We start from the raw sequence: 11812 nt of genomic DNA on the forward strand, positions 1-11812 counted from the left end.
GGCGCCACCCTCCCCTCTCTGAAGGAGCTGTACGAAACACGCTGTCTCAGGAGGGCCTCCAAGATCTCCAAGGACCCGACCCACCCTGGGCACGAACACTTTGTCAAGCTGCCCTCGAACAGGAGGTACAGGACCCCGGCCGCTAGGACAAACAGACTGAAGGACAGCTTCTACCACAGGGCCGTCAAGGCCCTGAACACAGAAAAGGCCTAAGTTCTGGGCCCAGGACAAGTCCGGACGGATTGTAATGGCAGCTAGTGCTGAGGCACAAACATGTACATTTTCAAGCCTGCAAACTGTGACACTTTAAAAAAATGTGAAAAAATACTTTCTTGTGCAATATGACAACCCTAGTTGACTATCTGTGCAGTATAGTACAGTGGATTGTGTACATAGCCTCTATTGATGTAAACCAGCTCCTTATCTTCTTGTGATTTTATGCATCTATGCTTTTTCCAAAATGTGTTTCTTTTTCCTCTCTTAAACACCAGGGGAGCCTCCCCTCCTAAATTTCGTTGTTTGGTACCTGTACTGTAACAATGACAAATAAAGTCTATCTATCTATCTGTCAAACATTGTAAAAATAATTAGACATCTCCCAGCTGAAACTCTTCAACATGCTAGAGCGTGTGGCCTGATGGCGTGGTGGCGTGGTGGCGTGGTGGAGTGGTGGTAGCGGTTGTGAATGAACACAGTGACACACAGGCCCCGTTCCATCCCGGGTTGCCTGTATGCGCCACAAGACGAATAGCCTGCTGAGCTCAGGCCAGAGGCTTGTTAACCTTCCGCAACACAAGACTGTGTTAGTCCGCTGAGCTAAAATCCTACGCATTCGCCTCACAAGGCAAGGTTACCGGTACTCACATTCCAAGAGTGTGGTTCGCCACATCACCTCTGTTACCAACTGGTTTTTGCGGGTTCGCAACATGTGGATACAAGCGCTGTTCGATTCACCTGAATGCTGTTGGCTGTGAGAAATGGTAAATGGACTGCACTTATATAGTGTATTTTTTGCTGCTCCAAAGCGCTTTACAACGGCCTCTCATTCACTCATTCACCCATTCACACACACATTCACACACCGATGGCGGCAAGCGACCATGCAAGGCGCCGGCCCGCTCACTGGGAGCAAGTTTGGGGTTCAGTGTCTTGCCCAAGGACACTTCGACATGTGGTTGATCTGCCAACCTTGTGATCATTAGACGGCGACTCTAACTCCTGCGCCACAGCCGCCCCGAATAGTCATGTGATAGTCAGGTGATAGTATAGGTGGTAGTGTACAGTAGTACATTTGCGTGCGACCCTGTTACCTTAGTTATGTTGGACATAAATCCCGCCCATAGTCACATCTGACACATGAAGGCCACATCTGACTTGACCTCTGACCTCTTGAACTCCCCAGTGCCCAGTCCCTTCTCTTCCATGAGACCTTGACCTCATACTGTGACTTTGAACATGCTATACTAGTATTCCTGGACAAGGCTTATGATAGTGCATGTACACACACACACACACACACACACACACACACACACACACAACCGCTAGTCATATTTAGATCAAATCGACCATGACATCCAAGGTAAACCTGAGGACTTCAGCAAAAATCTGGCAGCCTCGTATAGAATTCATGGCAATGAGAACAAAGTAATTAAGTTCATCATGTTTCGTTATTTTATTGATGTAATTGAAATTTTGATTTTGGCCCTGTTTGTTCGTTGTCCGTTTGAGGTTTTCTTGTTTGTTTTGGACCGGTTAGTTTTGGGTTGTCTCGGTTTGTTTTTCTCGGAATAAACATGAAATGGCTTACACATAATACTGACACTCACTCCTCCACGTGGGTGGGTTTGATTATGGGAGCTGAACCATGCAGCAACCCAGAACATTGTAGAGCAGCCTAGAGCATTGTAGAGCAACCCAGAGCATTGTATGTTTTACATTCTATGTGTAATTGTATTTGAAAAAAAAGAAAAAGAAAAAGAAAACCCTGTCAGGTTGCAACATACAGGAACCATTAATAATGTGATCTGTTCAATCACTCATTGTTTCTCCTAGATTCTTATCGCCTACATGCTGGCTTTTGTATTTCCTAGAAATTGCTACATTGTATGCTTAGTTTACATACATTATGCTTCTCCATAGTTTGGTTTGCATCAATGAATGTTATTGGAAGAAATTGTTGCCAATTATGATGACTACAGTCATAAGCTATAAGCTTATTGTTTAACAGACGATACCTGGACAACGTAGCCATTTTGCAGACATAAATGAAAACCAAAGCTTATCTTGAAACACATCTGAAAAGGAAATATTATTGTTTTTCTGACGATTAGTATGTTTTGTAGTGTGCCTGGTTGAATAATTATATATTTTATAGTATCCATGAATTATTCCAACTGCAGAGACTTGGCCACATGCAGGTTAAATCACGTTTCATCTTCCAGTGAGGTTGATGGGTTTTTTCGGCCAAGATTGGCTGGTGTGGGACTGTTGTGTGATAGTTTTCTCAAGGTTGTATGGAGGCTTTTCCAAGTTGTGTTTTTTTTCCGAAAGGTTGTGTGAAGGTTGCTTTCCCGTCGTCTGAGTGGGATGAAGAGGGACATAATCGCTCTCAGCTGATCCCTGTAAACCAACTCCTGGCCTGGCCTCCCCCGGCCGCTCGCTCTGCTCCTGGACCCTGAGTCTTTATTTACACATGAGCCCACGTCTGGTATTCAAGAGGTCAGGGGTCGTCACAGGGGTCACTGAACTACCCACAGTCACCTTAGCTAAATTAAGAGAGCGGAGGGGGGTGGGGTGGGGGCGGCGGGGGGGTGGGGAGGGACTGGCGGCTTCCTAATACCTCTGCGAATGGGGTTGGTGAGATTATGTTTCACAACACAAACAGTCAAAGAGTCAAATGATCCGTGACTGGTGTTGAAAGAGTCATTTGTTCATGTCACAGGGCCTACCTTAGCTTTATGGGGCTTCATATGATTTAGGATAACATGCCAGCTGCTTTTAAGAGCAAAGACTCTCTGAGGGGGAGGATAGATGTTTCCGTATGTCCCCATTTCTACCAAGTGAAGTTGTGCTAGGTTTGGATAGTGGATACATACGGACTGCACTTATATAGCACCTTTATCCAAAGCGCTTTACAATGGCCTCTCATTCACCCATTCACACACACATTCACACACCAATGGCGGCAAGCTACCATGCAAGGCGCCGGCCCACTCACTGGGAGCAATTTGGGGTTCAGTGTTTTGCCCAAGGACACTTCGACATGTGGCCAGCCGGGGCTCGAACCGCCGATCTGCCAACCTTGCGATCATTAGACGGCGGCTCTACCTCCTGCGTGGCACAGCCGCCCCACAGCCGGATACATGGGATAGTTAGCTCTAAAATCGAATTCCTTCCACATGAACTATTTCAAATATAGAGGAAGTGGATGGGGTCGAGTCTCTGGTCACAATTGGACTCTATCTGCTGTTGCAAGTCACTCAAATAACCGAGATAAGGACTTAGAATTACTTGAGTGAAGGTATGTGGTTAATCTGCCATGTGAAATGTGATTTTAGTGACCTGTCCCTCTTCACTCTCTAGAAAGCTCAGATCATTCACATGCTGTAAACATTCACACATTTACTGAACTATTCAGCCATATACTCTGAGCTTGTACTGAAAATATAGATCTGACTTATTTATTTGTTGTTTTACATATGGTGTGAGGTTAATGAAGGTGCAGGCTTTTTATTATATTTGGCACTCAATGCAGAATTGATTCAACCGATTTAACCTTATGTGTAAGTTGATACCAAATGCATTCTGTATGAACCTCTTCTTGTCCTTCTGTTCAACCTCTCCATCTACCTCTGGTTTTGCCCCACTATTCTCCCAGTCTAGTAAACGACTCAGGTGCCCACCTGTCCCCCCCCCCCTCTGAGTAGGGTTTGCACTGGACTGAACCCCTGACGTTGTAGTTGACCGCCGTTGCACTTTATTGTTATTATTCCATTGCACTGATTGTCTGTTATTCACTGTTCTGTCCTGTTTGCACTTGTCTCTTTTTGTATATTTGTGAAAAAATAGAACTAGCACGCACACACCAATGCCACAACAAGTTCCTGTTCCTATGTGTTTCAACATAAATGGCAATAAATGTTATCTGAATGTGAATCTGACAAGAGGCCAGAGCTCAGTGTCTTCACAGCTCATTGTGGCCTCCTATACAAGTACTGTAGTCAGACTAAACCAGCAGCTTGTCCATGGTACAGCACTGCAAAGTGCTGCAAAGTCAGCTCTAAAAAACTAAAAACTAAAAAACTAGTGCCGTCAGACTAAAAATAAGTACATTTGTCTGGATACAAAGACAAGATTTAAGAATTATTTTCTCAATATGTAAGAAAATGTGCAGAAATGTAGCGTCCGATGCTATTGCAATCGTCTTGAAATAAGACTATATACCCTGGAATTTCCATAGAAGGGTTAACCCTAACCCTTAAAATAAGCATCCAGACTAAGATAAATGTACTACTACTAGAAACGAGATTGGCTTGCTTAAAGAAAGAATGAATCTCATTTCTGTTAACTTCTTTATTGAGGATTCATTATATCCAGAGGATGCATATGAGCACAACAAAGGATGCAAAAAACAACAACAACAAAGGCCATTGGTCCAAACGTAACAGTGCTTTAAACCTTCTTATAATAACACAATACACGCAGTTCTGTTATTGGGACCAGAAATGAGAAATAAAATGGTATCGTGCAACCCTAGTCAGTATTGAACAACCCTAGTCAGTATTGAACAACCCTAGTCAGTATTGAACAACCCTAGTCAGTATTGAACTTTTTCCACAAGGTCATTCATTACCTGAAAAAGTCATGTTCTGGTCGTGGAAGGTGTTTGAGAGGAGGTATGTCTGCAGCACAGAGAGGAGTGTCACAATGCACTCAGGATATGTAAGGTGATATGAGACAAGCAAACAGGAGACTTGAAGGATACTGGAGGAACTTCATGCCCTGGTTTATCTGCGCTCTGGTTTATTCACCAGAACTACTAGACTGGGCTCTGGTTTATTCACCATGACTACTAGACTGGGCTCTGCTAACTACCGCCAATCTCTCTGTGGCGTGTGTGTGTGTGTGGTGTGTGTGTGGCGTGTGTGTGTGGCGTGTGTGTGTGGCGTGTGTGTGTGTGGCGTGTGTGTGTGTGGCGTGTGTGCGCATGCATAGTGGCAGAGATGACTTCAACATAAAGCTCCAAAAGGTTCTGCAGTGGTTAAAGCAACACTGCGTTTGTTCGGTACACATGCATACCGAACCCAAAGAGCCATACGGAAAATGTTCGGTACGAATACGTGTACCGTTACAACCCTAGAAAGCACCCTTTTTTCTTTTTTTTTCTTTTTATGAAAAAACCTCTTTCAGAGGTTAAAGATTGACATATTTACATGGACATATTGACATATTTACAGTACATGGAACATTTAGGGACTTCCTAGGTTTCAATGAAGTAAATCGTGCTGTATCAGTCAAAATGCTTGTGATTAAATAGTGATGAATCAGAATCACTTTCTTTTTCAGAATCTTACTGTACACTAGTATAATTCTGTGGCTTTGGTTCCTCAACATTGACATTGCAGCATTCAGATACAGGGGGAAAAACACAATAGTAACACAGTAATAATAAGCAACCTAAGAAAGCAAAGTAATCCCACAATGACAAGGAAATAAAGTGGCCCTTTAGTAAAGTACTTTTACGCAATACAACACAACACAGCACGGCAGTGAATCACTCCAACGGTACACAAGTAATCCAGTATTGTGGAGCAGCCATACTACTGCTATATGTTCATTTCCACCGTGTGCGTGGGGTTGGCTGGGGGGTGGCAGTCCCTTGCACCCTTCCAGTGTATTTCACCAGGAGCCTGATTGCCTGAGGGAAACAGCTGTTTGTCAGCCTCTGGGTTTAAACCAACTGTTTCCCCGACGGCAGTAGTGGAACAGTTTCTGATTGGGGTGGCTGGGGTCCCTACCTATCCTGAGGGCCTTTCTGACACAGCGGTCCTTGGTGTAGGTGTCGTGGACGGAGGGAAGCTCACAATCACTGAGCTTCTCGGCTGTCTGCACTACCCTTTGCAGCGATTTGCGGTTTCGCGCAATGCAGTACTAGTGCAGTACTAGTAAATACATAACTCAGAAGTCCATGATCTTTGCCAATGTACTAAATGATAATATACCAGAAAAGATACTGTATTTCTTGTTGATTCTAGGCTTTATTGTTTGGAATATCAACCATTTCAAGCTTTACGCGTTGATATAAACATCATGGCATATCAAGTTGAGGTCCCACACCTTGCAAAAGCCACTGAGTTAGTGGATGCTGAAAAGCTGGTTGATTTGACCTCTTATTACAGATAGGGGGGTGGTATCATTCTAATGAGACCTGTCTATGACGTAGAAAACAGGCAAATCTGATGGCTTGGTGAATCGCACGTTTTCTGAAATACACAGCCCACAAAAAACGGACCGAATTGCTTAATTGCACAGTTTCTGTGTTAGTAGGGTCATCAAAGACACAAACACTGAAAAAGTGAGGTTTTTTTCATAATATGGGACTGTTGAAAGTCTGGAGTTAAAAGTCTGGAGTTAAAAGTGGGTCTTCTGAGGGGTGTCAGGAAACGCCCCCACCTCTGTGACAGCTTACAGTTGGCTGCCCTCTGCGTCCGGCCGCCAATCAATCTTGTTTAATTTCTTAACTCTCGACCCTGGTCTGTATGTTTATCCAGCGCTTTTCTAATATGTGATTTAGAGTGGTGGGTAGGTAGGTAGGTTGCCTCTCTCTCTTTCTCTCTCTCTCTCTCTCTTTTTCCATGAGGACTGATTTAGTTAAATGCCAAGGTCCCCCCTCTCTGATGGAATGTTTCTCGGCGGGGGTGTGGTGTGCGTTTGTCTGCACTTTGTGTGTTTGTGTGCGCGTGTGTGTGTGTATGTGTGGCATCGAGTTGCTCCTCTCCGTATGGGGTCGGGATCAGGTCTGGGTCTCCCAGAGACAGTGCAGCAACAGAGGGGACTGCCGATGCTTTGGTCTGGGTCGTAAAAGCCCCTCCATAGCACCCTCCTAGTGTGAGTCTCCCAGCTCCAGTGTCGCTCCAGGGTCGGAGGTCAAAGAGCAGGGCCCTTCGGAAGCATCCGCTTGTCGTTGTTTTTTTGCGGACATCCTGCCGGCGTAAAGACTGCTCGGCTTGATTCTTACGCGCGACATTTTATGTTGGGAGGCCCGTTTGGATGTTTAACAGCGATGTTTCTTCTTTTTTTCTTCTTTTTTTACCAGCTGCCCCTTTCCGAACATTAAAGCCAAGCCAAGCCAAGGAATTCCCAGAAATATAATCATCACATGACTTAAGGCGAGTCACCCCAAAGCCCATGTGGTTTGAATTGTGAACCCACAATGTGTTTGTTCGATGTAGCCAACACAGAAGGTTTTATAGCCGTTTCAGTGGTGATCATAATGGTATAGCCTTTCATCCAGGCATCTCAACATGCCTCGTTTTCGGTTGTTACTCATCCCACCTCAAATCCCGACACCTCCATCCATTTGACCAAGGAGAGACCCAGGACATTTCCCGGATCTTCTCTGAAAGGGGGAAGGCCCTACCTACGTGTGCTTAGGCAGCGGTTTGTGTTGAGAAATGTTTTTTGGCGCAGACAACGTCATGAAGGTGCTAAACCTTCCCATAAAGCACCCTGAGCCTCGTAGCTCTAGTAGAAGCTGAAGGGGAGAGAACTGACACAGAGACTCACCCTCACTCTCCACTTTTAAGTCCCACCTCAAAACCTACCTGTTCTCCCATGCATACAACCTCCCCTACCCCTACCCCTCTCCCCTAACCCTGCCCCCCCCCCCCCCCCCCCCCCCCGGACATTGCTGTGTTATTCGTTCCCTGTGCCTGTTCCTTAACTCTGTGTTCTATGTGCTCATGTTATCTGTTGCTTGTTGTTTCTGTGTCTTCTGTTTTTCCCATATTGTCAGCGTCCCGGAAAAGCACTATATAAATACAATGAATTATTATTATTATTATTATTAACTGACTTTGTCTCAGTCTTACCATGAAAAAATAGACTGAATAGAACAGATATGCCCATTCAAATCAACATGTTGTGGTGGGTGTATTAGCGACCATCTTTTGGGGTACCATTTTGGTTTGAAGTTTTAGCTTACAGCTTTATTATCAACCCGCTCAACTCAACTGTCATTGGATTGTACAGTCAAATGATGCTTAGTCGCTATCGTCCCACCTCTGAATGTGTAGCTTCTCTAATGGTTATCATGGCATTTAAATGTTAAATGGTAAATGGTAAATGGACTGCACTTACATAGCGCCTTTATCCACTTTACAACGGCCTCTCATTCACCCATTCACACACACATTCACACACCAATGGCGGGAAGCTACCATGCAAGGCGCTTGCCCGCTCACTGGGAGCAATTTGGGGTTCAGTGTCTTGCCCAAGGACACTTGGACATGTGGCCAGTCGGGGCTCGAACCGCCGATCTGCCAACCTTGCGATCATTAGACATTCGATTTATGTATTACAATTCCATGTCAGCCATCTTTTGGTGGACTAGCCAAGTCGATGGTTGACAGTCGGAGGGGATCGCCTTCTGCTCGTTCTGTTTCTCTGGGGTTGACCCCACCAACCCCCATTACCGAGCCATCACACCGGAATAATGGGAACATTTCATAAACTGCACTGAGCAGGCGGCATAATCTATAGGACTCTCTGGAACACCTAACGAGATTAATAGGCTTTAGATGAGGATGAATTCCTTCCCCCCTTGAATGTCAGAGTAGCGGGAGTGATTGAGGCTAACAAGCTCATTAGTGAACATGGTCTGGTGTGCACTTCAGGACATGTTCTCAGCCATACGTTGATCCTCTGTTGGGGGTCTGGGGGGCCCTCGTCAGTGATAAGTAGGTACAGGCTAGGAGCAGCCCAGGGTCAGACACATAGAAACACTCCCATACTGTAACTGAGAGACTTTGAGAACGTTTGTCTGTTGCCATCTTATTGATCTTGTGCAGTTTAGCATTTAAAAAATAATTATGCAATCAATGCAAATACAGTATATATAATATAACAAACTATATTACAGTGTTATGAAGTGACTTTTCTGGAAAAAAAGAATGCAACTTTCAAGTAGTTAATACTTAACAGAATGTGGCCCTATAGAGACAAAATATGACTACCGTAAAAAACGTATTTGAGTAGCCTAGACGTTTATTTGCTTTAACCACAGAGTGCACCCGGCATGTTTTGGAGACAGGTTATTATTGGAGACCTGCAGGTTGTTGTGTTTTTAACCCCCGCTGCTGTTGCCAAACTGCTCCTCAAACCCACCTGGCGGAGCTGAATATATCATACATAATGACAACAAATACACACCAACCTTGTATGAAAGCCTACAGTAAATGAGTTCACACCTTCATCTTTGATAGATTAAGGGCCGGTTTCACAGACAAGGCTTAAGCCTAGTCCTGGACTAAATCACACTTTCAATGTAAAATCTCCATTGAAGATGCTTTTTAGTCCAGGATTAGGCTTAAGCCTTGTCTGTGAAACTGGCCCATAATGTATTATCGGTTACGTAGAAAGCTGCCGCTGGTCAGATTAGTATACACACTGGTAACGTGGCAACGGACGGCCAGATTCAAATGCAACGTTTTAATCATGCTAATATCAACGGAGAATGACATACCAGTAAACATTTATTTTTGACCCGGCCTGTCTTGGGGATATTGATTACGCTTATTTGCTTCAATGTCATTAGTGTTGGATACTCTCCGCTTATTGGAAGTGTTATGGCAACATATGTTACTAAAACTGGCTGGGCTAACATCACTTTGCAGTGTGTACCAAGCAGAGTCCAGTTATCCTCCAGCTTGGTGCTGTTAAGTTCCTTAGTTGTCCTTACAGACTGTTTATAATAACGACGAATGCGGATGTATGACACTGTTTAACCCACACTAAGACTAGTTTCTATATTTACTGTAGAAATGCATCACCAGTAACGAAAAAGACAGTAAACATAACCAGAATCGAGCCCCCTACTGTTTCTCCTTGGCTTTATTCGAGTAAAAAATAGGAGGGAAAAAGCAGTTTTTGTGATTGAGGAATACAGGAATAGGACTTTGATGTGAAGACATGAAAGAGACGTGTTGTTTTACATTAGAGCAGGCCGATGGTCCGAGGCTGGAGCGGCCCCTTCACACTGAGAGGGGGACTTTATAGACCGACGATGAATTGATTCCTCAAAGGCTTCCTGTGGGGTTTGGGTTACTCCTGAACCCCGGGACACATGCACTCGCTAATCGCTTGTGACAGTAGTCCAACCCCGAGATTCTCAATTTTAAAAAAAATGGAAAAAGAAAGAGAGAGTGAAGGAGGGGAGGGACGAATGGATGGTGGGAGGGGGGGAGATGGGGAAGGATGGAGGGAGTAAATAGTTGGGGGGGGGGGATATGGAGGAGTGGATGGAGAGAATGAAAAGAGATGGAGAAGGAAAGGAAAGAATGGAGAGGGGGAGGAAAGAAGGGGTTAGCAGGCTACAGATGGTTTAGTCCACCAACAAGCTGGGTCTCATTTTCACACACAGGGTCCTAATCAGAACCTTCTGGAAGCCCTTCCCCTGAAGCACAGGTCTCGGATCAGCCCTTCCCTAACCCCTTACCTTAAACATGATGTTCACAAATACCGGACTGACCTTAGATCAGTGCTTAGCTGTATCTACATCCTAAACTGTGTGCGTGTGCGCGTGCGCGTGCGCGTGTGCGTGTGTGTGTGTGTGTGTGTGTGTGTGTGTGTGTGTGTGTGTGTGTGTGCGTGAGAGTGGCCAAAATATGCTTGGAAGTCATACTGCATTAGTGCAATCTTGGATATTAAATAAATAAATGTAAAAGAAAAACGAAAAAAAGTCAATAGTACTGCAGTCTGTACATATTTACACAGGTTGACCTCAGTGATGATTCATAGAGCTGTTCTGTGTGTTTTTTTTTGGAACACTGTAATTGTGGGGACACACACTGGACACAACAGAAAATAGGACCTCTGTTATCAGAGAGATCACAGTGTGGAAGAACTCGTTGCGTGTGTTTCTTTGTCCGTTCGTAAGTGGTCCAGCGAAAACTGTATTTCTGTTTCCCAATCCTGTACCCGTTTCCCTGACGTGTGGTATTGTACACTCCTTCACAGGACTTGAAAAGCACTCGACGGGTGTGACCTGTTTGAACACCTCGTTGGCCGATCTCACAACTTGAACTGTCACTCCTTAGCAACAGTGTTTTAATAATAATAATAACTTGGATTTATATAGCGCCTTTCATAAAACCCAAGGACGCTTTACAATTCTAAAGGAAATGGTCAGACAGACAAAACAGAAAACAAACAAAACAGAAACAGTGACTAGGGGCCAAAGGCCTTGGTGAACAGATGGGTTTTGAGGGCTGATTTGAAGGAGTCCAGGGTGGGGGCATTGCGGATCACTATGGGGAGAGAGTTCCAGAGGGTAGGCGCAGCCATGCTGAAGGCTCTGTCCCCAAAGGTCCGTAGTTTGGTTCGGGGGGGGTTTAATAGCTGACTGGCTGATTCCCTTATATTAGTTTCAGGACTTCGAGCTTTGGTACCGCCAAAGTGGTGTATTAGGGATATTGTTCTACTATATAAAGTACCCAGTCTGGTTAAACTACTACAGCCTGGGGGCGCTTGGTGGTGTAACGTTACGTAACGTAATATTCCTGGTTCGATTCCAGCCGTGGACATACCCTGC

The sequence above is a fragment of the Nansenia antarctica genome, assembly GCF_963989245.1.
Source record: "Nansenia antarctica genome assembly, chromosome: 6".
Classification (NCBI taxonomy): Eukaryota; Metazoa; Chordata; class Actinopteri; order Argentiniformes; family Microstomatidae; genus Nansenia; species Nansenia antarctica.